Genomic DNA, 16,771 nt, shown 5'->3' on the forward strand with positions numbered 1-16,771 from the left:
AGAGAACACGCGCGTCAGTGCCTGAGAGAGAACACGCGCGTCAGTGCCTGAGAGAGAGCTCGCGCGCGTCAGTGCCTGAGAGAGAGCGCGCGTCAGTGCCTGAGAGAGAGCGCGCGTCAGTGCCTGAGAGTGAGCGCGCGTCAGTGCCTGAGAGAGAGAGCGCCAGTGCCTGAGAGAGAGCGCACCAGTGCCTGAGAGAGAGAGCGCGCCAGTGCGTGAGAGAGCGCGCCAGTGTGTGAGAGAGCGCGCCAGTTCGTGAGAGAGACTGGGAGAGAGAGCGCGTCAGTGCCTGGGAGAGAGAGCGCGCCAGTGCCTGGGAGAGAGAGCGCGCCAGTGCCTGGGAGAGAGCGCGCGCCAGTGCCTGGGAGAGAGCGCGCGCCAGTGCCTGGGAGAGAGCGCACGCCAGTGCCTGGGAGAGAGCGCGCGCCAGTGCCTGGGAGAGAGCGCGCGCCAGTGCCTGGGAGAGAGAGCGCGTCAGTGCCTGAGAGAGAGAGAGCTCGCCAGTGCGTGAGAGAGCGCGCCAGTGCCTGAGAGAGAGCGCACGTCAGTGCCTGAGAGAGAGAGAGCGCGCGTCAGTGCCTGAGAGAGAGAGCGCGTCAGTGCCTGAGAGAGAGAGAGAGAGTCAGTGCCTGAGAGAGAGAGCGCATCAGTGCCAGAGAGAGAGAGAGCGCGCATCAGTGCCTGAGAGAGAGTCAGTGCCTGAGAGAGAGAGCGCATCAGTGCCTGAGAGAGAGTGCGCGTCAGTGCTTGAGAGAGAGAGCGCGCGTCAGTGCCTGAGAGAGAGCACGTCAGTGCCTGAGAGAGAGAGCGCGCCAGTGCCTGAGAGAGAGCGCGCCAGTGCCTGAGAGAGAGCGCGCCAGTGCCTGAGAGAGAGCGCGCCAGTGCCTGAGAGAGAGCGCGCGCGGCAGTGCCTGAGAGAGAGCGCGCATCAGTGCCTGAGAGAGAGAGAGCGCGCGTCAGTGCCTGAGAGAGAGCGCGCGTCAGTGCCTGAGAGAGAGCGCGCGTCAGTGCCTGAGAGAGAGCGCGCGTCAGTGCCTGAGAGAGAGCGCGCGTCAGTGCCTGAGAGAGAGCGCGCGGCAGTGCCTGAGAGCGCGCGCGGCAGTGCCTGAGAGCGCGCGCGGCAGTGCCTGAGAGCGCGCGCGGCAGTGCCTGAGAGCGCGCGCGGCAGTGCCTGAGAGCGCGCGCGGCAGTGCCTGAGAGCGCGCGCGGCAGTGCCTGAGAGAGAGCGCGTGCGTCAGTGCTTGAGAGAGAGCGCGCGCGTCAGTGCCTGAGAGAGAGCGCGCGCGCGTCAGTGCCTGAGAGAGAACACGCGCGTCAGTGCCTGAGAGAGAGCGCGCGCGTCAGTGCCTGAGAGAGAGCGCGCGCGTCAGTGCCTGAGAGAGAGCGCGCGCGTCAGTGCCTGAGAGAGCGCGCGTCAGTGCCTGAGAGAGAGCGCGCGTCAGTGCCTGAGAGAGAGCGCGCGTCAGTGCCTGAGAGAGAGCGCGCGTCAGTGCCTGAGAGTGAGCGCGCGTCAGTGCCTGAGAGAGAGAGCGCCAGTGCCTGAGAGAGAGCGCACCAGTGCCTGAGAGAGAGAGCGCGCCAGTGCGTGAGAGAGCGCGCCAGTGTGTGAGAGAGCGCGCCAGTTCGTGAGAGAGACTGGGAGAGAGAGCGCGCCAGTGCCTGGGAGAGAGAGCGCGCCAGTGCCTGGGAGAGAGAGCGCGCCAGTGCCTGGGAGAGAGCGCGCGCCAGTGCCTGGGAGAGAGCGCGCGCCAGTGCCTGGGAGAGAGCGCGCGCCAGTGCCTGGGAGAGAGCGCGCGCCAGTGCCTGGGAGAGAGCGCGCGCCAGTGCCTGGGAGAGAGCGCGCGCCAGTGCCTGGGAGAGAGCGCGCGCCAGTGCCTGGGAGAGAGCGCGCGCCAGTGCCTGGGAGAGAGCGCGCGCCAGTGCCTGGGAGAGAGCGCGCGCCAGTGCCTGGGAGAGAGCGCGCGGCAGTGCCTGGGAGAGAGCGCGCGGCAGTGCCTGGGAGAGAGCGCGCGCCAGTGCCTGGGAGAGAGCGCGCGCCAGTGCCTGGGAGAGAGCGCGCGCCAGTGCCTGGGAGAGAGAGCGCGTCAGTGCCTGAGAGAGAGAGAGCTCGCCAGTGCGTGAGAGAGCGCGCCAGTGCCTGAGAGAGAGAGAGCGCGCGTCAGTGCCTGAGAGAGAGAGCGCGTCAGTGCCTGAGAGAGAGAGAGCTCGCCAGTGCGTGAGAGAGCGCGCCAGTGCCTGAGAGAGAGAGAGCGCGCGTCAGTGCCTGAGAGAGAGAGCGCGTCAGTGCCTGAGAGAGAGAGAGAGAGTCAGTGCCTGAGAGAGAGCGCATCAGTGCCAGAGAGAGAGAGAGCGCGCATCAGTGCCTGAGAGAGAGAGAGAGAGTCAGTGCCTGAGAGAGAGAGCGCATCAGTGCCTGAGAGAGAGAGAGAGAGTCAGTGCCTGAGAGAGAGAGAGAGAGTCAGTGCCTGAGAGAGAGAGCGCATCAGTGCCAGAGAGAGAGAGAGCGCGCATCAGTGCCTGAGAGAGCGCGCGTCAGTGCCTGAGAGAGAGCGCGCGTCAGTGCCTGAGAGAGAGCGCGCGGCAGTGCCTGAGAGAGAGCGCGCGGCAGTGCCTGAGAGAGAGCGCGCGGCAGTGCCTGAGAGAGAGCGCGCGGCAGTGCCTGAGAGAGAGCGCGCGGCAGTGCCTGAGAGAGAGCGCGCGGCAGTGCCTGAGAGAGAGCGCGCGGCAGTGCCTGAGAGAGAGCGCGCGGCAGTGCCTGAGAGAGAGCGCGCGGCAGTGCCTGAGAGCGCGCGCGGCAGTGCCTGAGAGAGAGCGCGTGCGTCAGTGCTTGAGAGAGAGCGCGCGCGTCAGTGCCTGAGAGAGAGCGCGCGCGTCAGTGCCTGAGAGAGAACACGCGCGTCAGTGCCTGAGAGAGAGCTCGCGCGCGTCAGTGCCTGAGAGAGAGCGCGCGTCAGTGCCTGAGAGAGAGCGCGCGTCAGTGCCTGAGAGAGAGCGCGCGTCAGTGCCTGAGAGAGAGAGCGCCAGTGCCTGAGAGAGAGCGCACCAGTGCCTGAGAGAGAGAGCGCGCCAGTGCGTGAGAGAGCGCGCCAGTGTGTGAGAGAGCGCGCCAGTTCGTGAGAGAGACTGGGAGAGAGAGCGCGTCAGTGCCTGGGAGAGAGAGCGCGCCAGTGCCTGGGAGAGAGAGCGCGCCAGTGCCTGGGAGAGAGAGCGCGCCAGTGCCTGGGAGAGAGCGCGCGCCAGTGCCTGGGAGAGAGCGCGCGCCAGTGCCTGGGAGAGAGCGCGCGCCAGTGCCTGGGAGAGAGCGCGCGCCAGTGCCTGGGAGAGAGCGCGCGCCAGTGCCTGGGAGAGAGCGCGCGCCAGTGCCTGGGAGAGAGCGCGCGCCAGTGCCTGGGAGAGAGCGCGCGCCAGTGCCTGGGAGAGAGCGCGCGCCAGTGCCTGGGAGAGAGAGCGCGTCAGTGCCTGAGAGAGAGAGAGCTCGCCAGTGCGTGAGAGAGCGCGCCAGTGCCTGAGAGAGAGCGCACGTCAGTGCCTGAGAGAGAGAGAGCGCGCGTCAGTGCCTGAGAGAGAGAGCGCGTCAGTGCCTGAGAGAGAGAGAGAGAGTCAGTGCCTGAGAGAGAGAGCGCATCAGTGCCAGAGAGAGAGAGAGCGCGCATCAGTGCCTGAGAGAGAGAGAGTCAGTGCCTGAGAGAGAGAGCGCATCAGTGCCTGAGAGAGAGTGCGCGTCAGTGCTTGAGAGAGAGAGCGCACGCGTCAGTGCCTGAGAGAGAGCACGTCAGTGCCTGAGAGAGAGAGCGCGCCAGTGCCTGAGAGAGAGCGCGCCAGTGCCTGAGAGAGAGCGCGCGCGGCAGTGCCTGAGAGAGAGCGCGCATCAGTGCCTGAGAGAGAGCGCGCGCGCGGCAGTGCCTGAGAGAGAGCGCGCGGCAGTGCCTGAGAGAGAGCGCGCGGCAGTGCCTGAGAGAGAGCGCGCGGCAGTGCCTGAGAGAGAGCGCGCGGCAGTGCCTGAGAGAGAGCGCGCGGCAGTGCCTGAGAGAGAGCGCGCGGCAGTGCCTGAGAGAGAGCGCGCGTCAGTGCCTGAGAGAGAGCGCGCGTCAGTGCCTGAGAGAGAGCGCGCGTCAGTGCCTGAGAGTGAGCGCGCGTCAGTGCCTGAGAGAGAGAGCGCCAGTGCCTGAGAGAGAGCGCACCAGTGCCTGAGAGAGAGAGAGCGCGCGTCAGTGCCTGAGAGAGAGAGAGAGCGCGTCAGTGCCTGAGAGAGAGAGTCAGTGCCTGAGAGAGAGAGAGTCAGTGCCTAAGAGAGAGTGCGCGTCAGTGCTTGAGAGAGAGAGCGCACGCATCAGTGCCTGAGAGACAGCACGTCAGTGCCTGAGAGAGAGAGCGCGCCAGTGCATAAGAGAGAGCGTGCGCGGCAGTGCCTGAGAGAGAGCGCGCGGCAGTGCCTGAGAGAGAGCGCGCGCGCGTCAGTGCCTGAGAGAGAGCGCGCGTCAGTGCTTGAGAGAGAGCGCGCGGCAGTGCCTGAGAGAGAGCGCGCGGCAGTGCCTGAGAGAGAGCGCGCGGCAGTGCCTGAGAGAGAGCGCGCGGCAGTGCCTGAGAGAGAGCGCGCGGCAGTGCCTGAGAGCGCGCGCGGCAGTGCCTGAGAGAGAGCGCGTGCGTCAGTGCTTGAGAGAGAGCGCGCGCGTCAGTGCCTGAGAGAGAGCGCGCGCGTCAGTGCCTGAGAGAGAACACGCGCGTCAGTGCCTGAGAGAGAGCTCGCGCGCGTCAGTGCCTGAGAGAGAGCGCGCGTCAGTGCCTGAGAGAGAGCGCGCGTCAGTGCCTGAGAGAGAGCGCGCGTCAGTGCCTGAGAGAGAGAGCGCCAGTGCCTGAGAGAGAGCGCACCAGTGCCTGAGAGAGAGAGCGCGCCAGTGCGTGAGAGAGCGCGCCAGTGTGTGAGAGAGCGCGCCAGTTCGTGAGAGAGACTGGGAGAGAGAGCGCGTCAGTGCCTGGGAGAGAGAGCGCGCCAGTGCCTGGAAGAGAGAGCGCGCCAGTGCCTGGGAGAGAGCGCGCGCCAGTGCCTGGGAGAGAGCGCGCGCCAGTGCCTGGGAGAGAGCGCGCGCCAGTGCCTGGGAGAGAGCGCGCGCCAGTGCCTGGGAGAGAGCGCGCGCCAGTGCCTGGGAGAGAGCGCGCGCCAGTGCCTGGGAGAGAGCGCGCGCCAGTGCCTGGGAGAGAGCGCGCGCCAGTGCCTGGGAGAGAGCGCGCGCCAGTGCCTGGGAGAGAGAGCGCGTCAGTGCCTGAGAGAGAGAGAGCTCGCCAGTGCGTGAGAGAGCGCGCCAGTGCCTGAGAGAGAGCGCACGTCAGTGCCTGAGAGAGAGAGAGCGCGCGTCAGTGCCTGAGAGAGAGAGCGCGTCAGTGCCTGAGAGAGAGAGAGAGTCAGTGCCTGAGAGAGAGAGCGCATCAGTGCCAGAGAGAGAGAGAGCGCGCATCAGTGCCTGAGAGAGAGAGAGTCAGTGCCTGAGAGAGAGAGCGCATCAGTGCCTGAGAGAGAGTGCGCGTCAGTGCTTGAGAGAGAGAGCGCACGCGTCAGTGCCTGAGAGAGAGCACGTCAGTGCCTGAGAGAGAGAGCGCGCCAGTGCCTGAGAGAGAGCGCGCCAGTGCCTGAGAGAGAGCGCGCGCGGCAGTGCCTGAGAGAGAGCGCGCATCAGTGCCTGAGAGAGAGCGCGCGCGCGGCAGTGCCTGAGAGAGAGCGCGCGGCAGTGCCTGAGAGAGAGCGCGCGGCAGTGCCTGAGAGAGAGCGCGCGGCAGTGCCTGAGAGAGAGCGCGCGGCAGTGCCTGAGAGAGAGCGCGCGGCAGTGCCTGAGAGAGAGCGCGCGTCAGTGCCTGAGAGAGAGCGCGCGTCAGTGCCTGAGAGAGAGCGCGCGTCAGTGCCTGAGAGTGAGCGCGCGTCAGTGCCTGAGAGAGAGAGCGCCAGTGCCTGAGAGAGAGCGCACCAGTGCCTGAGAGAGAGAGAGCGCGCGTCAGTGCCTGAGAGAGAGAGAGAGCGCGTCAGTGCCTGAGAGAGAGAGTCAGTGCCTGAGAGAGAGAGAGTCAGTGCCTAAGAGAGAGTGCGCGTCAGTGCTTGAGAGAGAGAGCGCACGCATCAGTGCCTGAGAGACAGCACGTCAGTGCCTGAGAGAGAGAGCGCGCCAGTGCATAAGAGAGAGCGTGCGCGGCAGTGCCTGAGAGAGAGCGCGCGGCAGTGCCTGAGAGAGAGCGCGCGCGCGCGTCAGTGCCTGAGAGAGAGCGCGCGTCAGTGCTTGAGAGAGAGCGCGCGGCAGTGCCTGAGAGAGAGCGCGCGGCAGTGCCTGAGAGAGAGCGCGCGGCAGTGCCTGAGAGAGAGCGCGCGGCAGTGCCTGAGAGAGAGCGCGCGGCAGTGCCTGAGAGAGAGCGCGCGGCAGTGCCTGAGAGAGAGCGCGCGGCAGTGCCTGAGAGAGAGCGCGCGGCAGTGCCTGAGAGCGCGCGCGGCAGTGCCTGAGAGCGCGCGCGTCAGTGCCTGAGAGCGCGCGCGTCAGTGCCTGAGAGAGAGCGCGCGCGTCAGTGCTTGAGAGAGAGCGCGCGCGTCAGTGCCTGAGAGCGTGCGCGCGTCAGTGCCTGAGAGAGAGCGCGCGCGTCAGTGCCTGAGAGAGAGCGCGCGCGTCAGTGCCTGAGAGAGAGCGCGCGCGTCAGTGCCTGAGAGAGAGCGCGCGCGTCAGTGCCTGAGAGAGAGCGCACATCAGTGCCTGAGAGCTCGCGCGCGCGCGTCAGTGCCTGAGAGCTCGCGCGCGTCAGTGCCTGAGAGAGAGCGCGCGTCAGTGCCTGAGAGAGAGCGCGCGTCAGTGCCTGAGAGAGAGCGCGCGTCAGTGCCTGAGAGAGAGCGCGCGTCAGTGCCTGAGAGAGAGCGCGCGTCAGTGCCTGAGAGAGAGCGCGCGTCAGTGCCTGAGAGAGAGCGCGCGTCAGTGCCTGAGAGAGAGCGCGCGTCAGTGCCTGAGAGAGAGAGCGCGCGTCAGTGCCTGAGAGAGAGAGCGCGCGTCAGTGCCTGAGAGAGAGCGCCAGTGCCTGAGAGAGAGCGCACCAGTGCCTGAGAGAGAGAGCGCGCCAGTGCGTGAGAGAGCGCGCCAGTGCGTGAGAGAGCGCGCCAGTGCGTGAGAGAGCGTGCCAGTGCGTGAGAGAGCCTGGGAGAGAGAGCGCGTCAGTGCCTGGGAGAGAGAGCTCGCCAGTGCGTGAGAGAGCGCGCCAGTGCCTGAGAGAGAGCGCGCGTCAGTGCCTGAGAGATAGAGAGCGCGCGTCAGTGCCTGAGAGAGAGAGAGCGCGTCAGTGCCTGAGAGAGAGAGAGCGCGCGTCAGTGCCTGAGAGAGCGCGTCAGTGCCTGAGAGAGAGAGAGAGAGTCAGTGCCTGAGAGAGAGAGCGCATCAGTGCCAGAGAGAGAGAGCGCGCGTCAGTGCCTGAGAGAGAGAGCGCGTCAGTGCCTGAGAGAGAGAGTCAGTGCCTGAGAGAGAGTCAGTGCCTGAGAGAGAGAGCGCATCAGTGCCAGAGAGAGAGAGTGCGCGTCAGTGCTTGAGAGAGAGAGCGCACGCATCAGTGCCTGAGAGAGAGCACGTCAGTGCCTGAGAGAGAGCGCGCCAGTGCCTGAGAGAGAGCGTGCGCGGCAGTGCCTGAGAGAGAGCGCGCGGCAGTGCCTGAGAGAGAGCGCGCGCGCGTCAGTGCCTGAGAGAGAGCGCGCGTCAGTGCCTGAGAGAGAGCGCGCGTCAGTGCTTGAGAGAGCGCGCGTCAGTGCCTGAGAGAGAGCGCGCGTCAGTGCCTGAGAGAGAGCGCGCGGCAGTGCCTGAGAGAGAGCGCGCGGCAGTGCCTGAGAGAGAGCGCGCGGCAGTGCCTGAGAGAGAGCGCGCGCGTCAGTGCCTGAGAGAGAGCGCGCGCGTCAGTGCCTGAGAGAGAGCGCACATCAGTGCCTGAGAGCTCGCGCGCGCGCGTCAGTGCCTGAGAGCTCGCGCGCGTCAGTGCCTGAGAGAGAGCGCGCGTCAGTGCCTGAGAGAGAGCGCGCGTCAGTGCCTGAGAGAGAGCGCGCGTCAGTGCCTGAGAGAGAGCGCGCGTCAGTGCCTGAGAGAGAGCGCGCGTCAGTGCCTGAGAGAGAGCGCGCGTCAGTGCCTGAGAGAGAGCGCGCGTCAGTGCCTGAGAGAGAGCGCGCGTCAGTGCCTGAGAGAGCGCGCGTCAGTGTCTGAGAGAGAGAGCGCGCGTCAGTGCCTGAGAGAGAGCGCCAGTGCCTGAGAGAGAGCGCACCAGTGCCTGAGAGAGAGAGCGCGCCAGTGCGTGAGAGAGCGCGCCAGTGCGTGAGAGAGCGCGCCAGTGCGTGAGAGAGCGCGCCAGTGCGTGAGAGAGCCTGGGAGAGAGAGCGCGTCAGTGCCTGGGAGAGAGAGCTCGCCAGTGCGTGAGAGAGCGCGCCAGTGCCTGAGAGAGAGCGCGCGTCAGTGCCTGAGAGATAGAGAGCGCGCGTCAGTGCCTGAGAGAGAGAGAGCGCGTCAGTGCCTGAGAGAGAGAGAGCGCGCGTCAGTGCCTGAGAGAGCGCGTCAGTGCCTGAGAGAGAGAGAGAGAGTCAGTGCCTGAGAGAGAGAGCGCATCAGTGCCAGAGAGAGAGAGCGCGCGTCAGTGCCTGAGAGAGAGAGCGCGTCAGTGCCTGAGAGAGAGAGTCAGTGCCTGAGAGAGAGTCAGTGCCTGAGAGAGAGAGCGCATCAGTGCCAGAGAGAGAGAGTGCGCGTCAGTGCTTGAGAGAGAGAGCGCACGCATCAGTGCCTGAGAGAGAGCACGTCAGTGCCTGAGAGAGAGCGCGCCAGTGCCTGAGAGAGAGCGTGCGCGGCAGTGCCTGAGAGAGAGCGCGCGGCAGTGCCTGAGAGAGAGCGCGCGCGCGTCAGTGCCTGAGAGAGAGCGCGCGTCAGTGCCTGAGAGAGAGCGCGCGTCAGTGCTTGAGAGAGCGCGCGTCAGTGCCTGAGAGAGAGCGCGCGTCAGTGCCTGAGAGAGAGCGCGCGGCAGTGCCTGAGAGAGAGCGCGCGGCAGTGCCTGAGAGAGAGCGCGCGGCAGTGCCTGAGAGAGAGCGCGCGGCAGTGCCTGAGAGAGAGCGCGCGCGTCAGTGCCTGAGAGAGAGCGCGTGCGTGTCAGTGCTTGAGAGAGCGCGCGCGTGTCAGTGCCTGAGAGAGAGCGCGCGCGCGTCAGTGCCTGAGAGAGAGCGCGCGCGTCAGTGCCGGAGAGAGAGCGCGCGCGTCAGTGCCTGAGAGAGAGCGTGCGCGTCAGTGCCTGAGAGAGAGCGCGCGCGCGTCAGTGCCTGAGAGAGAGCACGCGCGTCAGTGCCTGAGAGAGAGCGCGCGCGTCAGTGCCTGAGAGAGAGAGAGCGTGCGTCAGTGCCTGAGATAGAGAGAGAGCGCGTCAGTGCCTGAGAGTGAGCGCGCGTCAGTGCCTGAGAGAGAGAGCGCCAGTGCCTGAGAGAGAGCGCGCCAGTGCCTGAGAGAGAGAGCGCGCCAGTGCCTGAGAGAGCGCGCCAGTGCGTGAGAGAGCGCGCCAGTGCGTGAGAGAGCGCGCCAGTTCGTGAGAGAGCCTGGGAGAGAGAGCGCGTCAGTGCCTGGGAGAGAGAGCGCGCCAGTGCCTGGGAGAGAACACGCGCCAGTGCCTGGGAGATAGCGCGCGCCAGTCCCTGGGAGAGAGCGTGCGCCAGTGCCTGGGAGAGAGCGAGCGCCAGTGCCTGGGAGAGAGAGCGCGTCAGTGCCTGAGAGAGAGAGAAAGCGCGTCAGTGCCTGAGAGAGAGCGCGTCAGTGCCTGGAGAGAGAGAGCGCACCAGTGCCTGGAGAGAGAGAGCGCGCCAGTGCCTGGGAGAGCGCGCCAGTGCCTGAGAGAGAGCGCCAGTGCGTGAGAGAGAGCGCGGCAGTGCGTGAGAGAGAGCGCGGCAGTGCGTGAGAGAGAGCGCGCCAGTGCGTGAGAGAGAGCGCGCGCCCATGCATGAGAGCGCGCCAGTGCGTGAGAGAGAGGGCGCCAGTGCGTGAGAGAGGGTGCCAGTGCGTTAGAGAGAGGGCGCCAGTGCGTGAGAGAGAGAGAGCGCGTCAGTGAGCGTGAGAGAGAGCGTGTCAGTGAGCGTGAGAGAGAGCGCTTCAGTGAGCGTGAGAGAGAGCGCGTCAGTGAGCGTGAGAGAGAGCGCATCAGTGAGCGTGAGAGAGCGCGTCAGTGAGCGTGAGAGAGAGCGCGTCAGTGAGCGTGAGAGAGAGCGCGTCAGTGAGTGTGAGAGAGAGCGCGTCAGTGAGCGTGAGAGAGCGCGCGCGTCAGTGAGCGTGAGAGAGCGCGCGTCAGTGAGCGTGAGCGTCAGTGAGCGTGAGAGCGCGCGCGTCAGTGCATGAGAGAGTATTTCTTTATTTATTTAAAAACTTATTTAACACACACACACATACACACAAATACACCTCACTCGCTCACAGCATACACACAAAAAGCGTGCGGCGCGTTCGCACAGGCACGCGCACGGCCGCACACACTATAGAACGGCCCTCAGCGTTAAAGTTGTGTATAAATTGTCAGAGCATATACAAGGTAAGGCCGAGCTTATCGTTAGTACAGCAGTGCGTGAGCGCGAATCCTGCACTCTATGCAGGCGGGATGCGGCAGGGGCAGGGGGCGTGGCGGAGACGTGGCCCGTGACGTCATGCAAGTGGTTCGCCATTATTGGCTGAACGTCCGCATAGAGACGTCCGCATAGAGACGTCCGCATAGAGAGACATTCATTTGTCTCTCCTGCATCCTGCCGCTCGGTCGTGCCTCCGCCTGGTCGCGGTCACTATGTGCAGCATGATGCACATCAAGGCATGTGTTTTGGCGCCGTGTGGATTAAGTTCTCACAGCTGCAGAGATGTTAGTAAAGTGTTGAATTCAGTTGAACTCCACACACTTAGATGTGGTGCTTTAGATGAGGCATATGTATATGTATATATAACAATATCAGTGTCTGCTTTATCTATATATTTATAACAATATGAGGGGGGGGTGGTGTGTGTGTGTGTGTGGTGTGTGTGTGTGTGTGTGTGTGTGTGTGTGTGTGTGTGTGTGTGTGTGTGGTGTGTGTGTGTGTGTGTGTGTGTGTGTGTGTGTGTGTGTGTGTGTGTGTGTGTGTGTGTGTGTGTGTGTGTGTGTGTGTGTGTTGTACGTTGGTGTTGTAATTTATTTCATGTGCATATAACAAAGCAGATCTGATCATACCTTCTGCAGCCATGGATGGGGTGTGGTTACCATTGCGCTGCACCGATTGGTTGATCACTGCGGTGTGTCATCGGCTATAACACAAGGGATTCTGGGATTTGTAGTCAAATCAAATCAGCTTTATTGGCATGACGAAAGAACATTTCGGTATTGCCAAAGTATGATAACGGGGTAGGGTACAATGATTACACAGTACATGAATAACAGGGGGTAGGGTATAATGGTCTTGTAGAGTGTAAATACTATAAAAGTGTAAGAAAAGCAGGACTACAAATCCCAGATGACTCTGCAGTAGAGAGCGATCACTAGCAGCAGCCAATCTCATTGTGCTTACATGTGAATAGCACTGTGGATATTCTGAACACATGATACATAAAGCTTGGCCCCCTGCAGACGCACTTACCAGAACTCCCCCCTACTGTCTCTGTACGTTCTCCCTACCTACCAATTAGACTGTAAGCTCCTCGGGGCAGGGACTCCTCCATGTTACTTTTATGTCTAAAGCACTTATTCCCATGATCTGTTATTTATATTATCTGTTATTTATTTGATTACCACATGTATTACTACTGTGAAGCGCTATGTACATTAATGGCGCTATATAAATAAAGACATACAATACAATACAATGTTACTCGTCTACTCCCAGCAAATTTTCCTCTCAGCTTAAAGGCAGTGTGTTCCAAGTCTTTCTCACTTAGCGCACTCATTGGCTCAGTACTGTCCTGTGACATTCCATTCTACCTCCTGAGAAACGTCCACAATATAGAGAGAGAGGAAGAGAGGGAGATTAAAATTATAATTATGGTGGGTAAAAAAAAGTGACAAAAACCATCCACAGCAAAGCATATAGCAAATGGAAATATTACTGTGTGCTCATTTGCATGTCTTAGTCAGGTCTGCAACCCCGCCTTTCACCATTATCACCCAGCATACAGTGCTTCCACTGCAGCAAAGGATTCTGGGAAATAACATGCAAATGAGCAAATTGAAAAACCATTGTTACATGGAGCCCATATAAGCTAATGCTCGCTGCTAACACAGCTTTAAAGCACAGCATGGGAATCAGATACAAAGCCAGAGAAACCATTCACAGACATGTTTCAACCTTAATGGGGATCATCAGTGTAAAGTTGGTTGTACTGCTGGCTTTGCAATTTTCAAGGCTGTAGGGCCAGGGTGGGCAACCCTTTTGCCATTCGCCACTTGTGCAGGGTGGTGCAGGGGGGGGGGTGATTGGAGGTAGGGGGGTGATGTGAGGTGCAGGGGGGGAGAATGATGTGAGGTGCAGAGGGGAGAATGATGTGAGGTGCAGGGGGGAGAATGATGTGAGGTGCAGGGGGGGTGAGTGATGTGAGGTGCAGGGGGGGTGAGTGATGTGAGGTGCAGGGGGGGAGAGTGATGTGAGGTGCAGGGGGGGTGAGTGATGTGAGGTGCAGGGGGGGAGAGTGATGTGAGGTGCAGGGGGGGAGAGTGATGTGAGGTGCAGGGGGGGAGAGTGATGTGAGGTGCAGGGGGGAGAGTGATGTGAGGTGCAGGGGGGGAGAGTGATGTGAGGTGCAGGGAGGGAGAGTGATGTGAGGTGCAGGGGGGGAGAGTGATGTGAGGTGCAGGGGGGGAGAATGATGTGAGGTGCAGGGGGGGAGAGTGATGTGAGGTGCAGGGGGGGAGAGTGATGTGAGGTGCAGGGGGGGAGAGTGATGTGAGGTGCAGGGGGGGAGAGTGATGTGAGGTGCAGGGGGGGAGAGTGATGTGAGGTGCAGGGGCGGAGAGTGATGTGAGGTGCAGGGGCGGAGAGTGATGTGAGGTGCAGGGGGGGAGAGTGATGTGAGGTGCAGGGGGGGAGAGTAATGTGAGGTGCAGGGGGGGAGAGTAATGTGAGGTGTACGGGGGGAGAGTGATGTGAGGTGCACGGGGGGACAGTGATATGTGGTGCAGGGGGGAGAGTGATGTGAGGTGCACGGGGGGAGAAGGATGTGAGGTGCAGGGGGGTGGGAAGTGTGTGTTGTGCAGGAGGGTATTGTGTGTTTGATGTGGAGAGGGAGTATTATGTGTGTGGGTGAGGGGGAGAGATGGGGGTATGCGAGATAGATGGGGAGTATCGCAAAGGTTGATTGTGAGGGGTGCTGGGGGAGATATATGAGGATGATGATGAGAGGTGCTGGAGGAGAGATGATGATGATGATGATGATGATGATGATGATGATGATGATGATGATGATGATGATGATGATGATGATGATGATGATGATGATGATGATGATGATGATGATGATGATGATGATGATGATGATGATGATGATGATGATGATGATGATGATGATGATGATGATGATGATGATGATGATGATGATGATGATGATGATGATTTTTCCCGCGCGGCCCAAATTTTTTTTCCTTGGAGCAGTTCGGCCCTTCTCGCTTTACGAGTTGTGCAGGCCTGCCTTACTTGGTAGGTAAGGAGCGCGCTCCGGCTGTGTGGCACGCTCCCCTTCCTCCCAGCCCGCCTCCGCCTGGTCGCGGTCACTATGTGCAGCATGATGCACATCAAGGCATGTGTTTTGGCGCCGTGTGGATTAAGTTCTCACAGCTGCAGAGATGTTAGTAAAGTGTTGAATTCAGTTGAACTCCACACACTTAGATGTGGTGCTTTAGATGAGGCATATGTATATGTATATATAACAATATCAGTGTCTGCTTTATCTATATATTTATAACAATATGAGGGGGGGGGGTGGTGTGTGTGTGTGTGTGTGTGTGTGTGTGTGTGTGTGTGTGTGTGTGTGTGTGTGTGTGTGTGTTGTACGTTTGTGTTGTAATTTATTTCATGTGCATATAACAAAGCAGATCTGATCATACCTTCTGCAGCCATGGATGGGGTGTGGTTACCATTGCGCTGCACCGATTGGTTGATCACTGCGGTGTGTCATCGGCTATAACACAAGGGATTCTGGGATTTGTAGTCAAATCAAATCAGCTTTATTGGCATGACCGAAAGAACATTTCGGTATTGCCAAAGTATGATAACGGGGTAGGGTACAATGATTACACAGTACATGAATAACAGGGGGTAGGGTATAATGGTCTTGTAGAGTGTAAATACTATAAAAGTGTAAGAAAAGCAGGACTACAAATCCCAGATGACTCTGCAGTAGAGAGCGATCACTAGCAGCAGCCAATCTCATTGTGCTTACATGTGAATAGCACTGTGGATATTCTGAACACATGATACATAAAGCTTGGCCCCCTGCAGACGCACTTACCAGAACTCCCCCCTACTGTCTCTGTACGTTCTCCCTACCTACCAATTAGACTGTAAGCTCCTCGGGGCAGGGACTCCTCCATGTTACTTTTATGTCTAAAGCACTTATTCCCATGATCTGTTATTTATATTATCTGTTATTTATTTGATTACCACATGTATTACTACTGTGAAGCGCTATGTACATTAATGGCGCTATATAAATAAAGACATACAATACAATACAATACAATGTTACTCGTCTACTCCCAGCAAATTTTCCTCTCAGCTTAAAGGCAGTGTGTTCCAAGTCTTTCTCACTTAGCGCACTCATTGGCTCAGTACTGTCCTGTGACATTCTACCTCCTGAGAAACGTCCACAATATAGAGAGAGAGGAAGAGAGGGAGATTAAAATTATAATTATTCACAGACATGTTTCAACCTTAATGGGGATCATCAGTGTAAAGTTGGTTGTACTGCTGGCTTTGCAATTTTCAAGGCTGTAGGGCCAGGGTGGGCAACCCTTTCGCCATTCGCCACTTGTGGCGAATTGGGAGTCAAAGTGTGGCGAATTGAGTAACCACAATATAAGGGCTTCCGCTCTCCCTCTCGAGTTTGCTCCCGTTCCCCCACGCTCTCCCCCTCCCCGATCAGCCCGCTCACGCTCTCCCCCCTCCCCGATCAGCCCGCTCACGCTCTCCCCCCTCCCCGATCAGCCCGCTCTCCCCCCTCCCCGATCAGCCCGCTCTCCCCCCTCCCGGATCAGCCCGCTCTCCCCCCTCCCGGATCAGCCCGCTCTCCCCCTCCCGGATCAGCCCGCTCAGAGAACTGCAGGCAGCAGCGCGCTCTAGCATTGAGGCACTTCCGTGCCTGCTAGAGTGCGCGCGTGCAGTCCTGCCTTCTCTGCCGCCTCCTCTGAGCAAACTGAGGTAGAGAGGGAGGGGGTTATTGGAGGTGCAGGGGGGTCATTGGAGGTGCAGGGGGGGTCATTGGAGGGGCAGGGGGGTCATTGTAGGTGCAGGGGGGTCATTGGAGGTGCAGGGGGGGGGTCATTGGAGGTGCAGGGGGGGGGGTCATTGGAGGTGCAGGGGGGTCATTGGAGGTGCAGGGGGGGGGTCATTGGAGTTGCAGGGGGGGGTCATTGGAGGTGCAGGTGGGGGTCATTGGAGGTGCAGAGGGGGGGTCATTGGAGGTGCAGAGGGGGGGGGGTCATTGGAGGTGCAGGGGGGTTCATAAGAGGTGCAGGGGGGGGTGATTGGAGGTAGGGGGGTGATGTGAGGTGCAGGGGGGGAGAATGATGTGAGGTGCAGGGGGGAGAGTGATGTGAGGTGCAGGGGGGAGAATGATGTGAGGTGCAGGGGGGGTGAGTGATGTGAGGTGCAGGGGGGGTGATTGATGTGATGTGCAGGGGGGGTGAGTGATGTGAGGTGCAGGGGGGAGAGTGATGTGAGGTGCAGGGAGGGAGAGTGATGTGAGGTGCAGAGAGGGAGAGTGATGTGAGGTGCAGGGGGGGAGAGTGATGTGAGATGCAGGGGGGGAGAATGATGTGAGGTGCAGGGGGGGAGAGTGATGTGAGGTGCAGGGGGGGAGAGTGATGTGAGGTGCAGGGGGGGAGCGTGATGTGAGGTGCAGTGGGGGAGAGTGATGTGAGGTGCAGGGGGGGAGAGTGATGTGAGGTGCAGGGGGGGAGAGTGATGTGAGGTGCAGGGGGGGAGAGTAATGTGAGGTGCACGGGGGGAGAGTGATGTGAGGTGCACGGGGGGAGAGTTATGTGTGCTGCAGGGGGGAGAGTGATGTGAGGTGCACGGGGGGAGAAGGATGTGAGGTGCAGGGGGGTGGGATGTGTGTGTTGTGCAGGAGGGTATTGTGTGTTTGATGTGGAGAGGGAGTATTATGTGTGTGGGTGAGGGGGAGAGATGGGGGTATGCGAGATAGATGGGGAGTATCGCAAAGGTTGATTGTGAGGGGTGCTGGGGGAGATATATGAGGATGATGATGAGAGGTGCTGGAGGAGACATGATGATGATGATGATGATTTTTCCCGCGCGTCCCAAATTTTTTTTCCTTGGAGCAGTTCGGCCCTTCTCGCTTTACGAGTTGTGCAGGCATGCCTTACTTGGTAGGTAAGGAGCGCGCTCCGGCTGTGTGGCACGCTCCCCTTCCTCCCAGCCCGCTTCAGTGGTGTGACGCGCTTCCTCCCCTCCAGCACCAGAAGTTGATGCGCTGACACGCTCCTCCCCATCCCCTCCCTCCCCTGGCCAGGCCCGCCACCACCGCTTCCTTCCCTTTCTTTCTCAGCCGCCGCGATCTGGTTAGGAGTC

This window comes from Ascaphus truei, chromosome 12 (genome assembly GCF_040206685.1).
Source record: "Ascaphus truei isolate aAscTru1 chromosome 12, aAscTru1.hap1, whole genome shotgun sequence".
Lineage (NCBI taxonomy): Eukaryota > Metazoa > Chordata > Amphibia > Anura > Ascaphidae > Ascaphus > Ascaphus truei.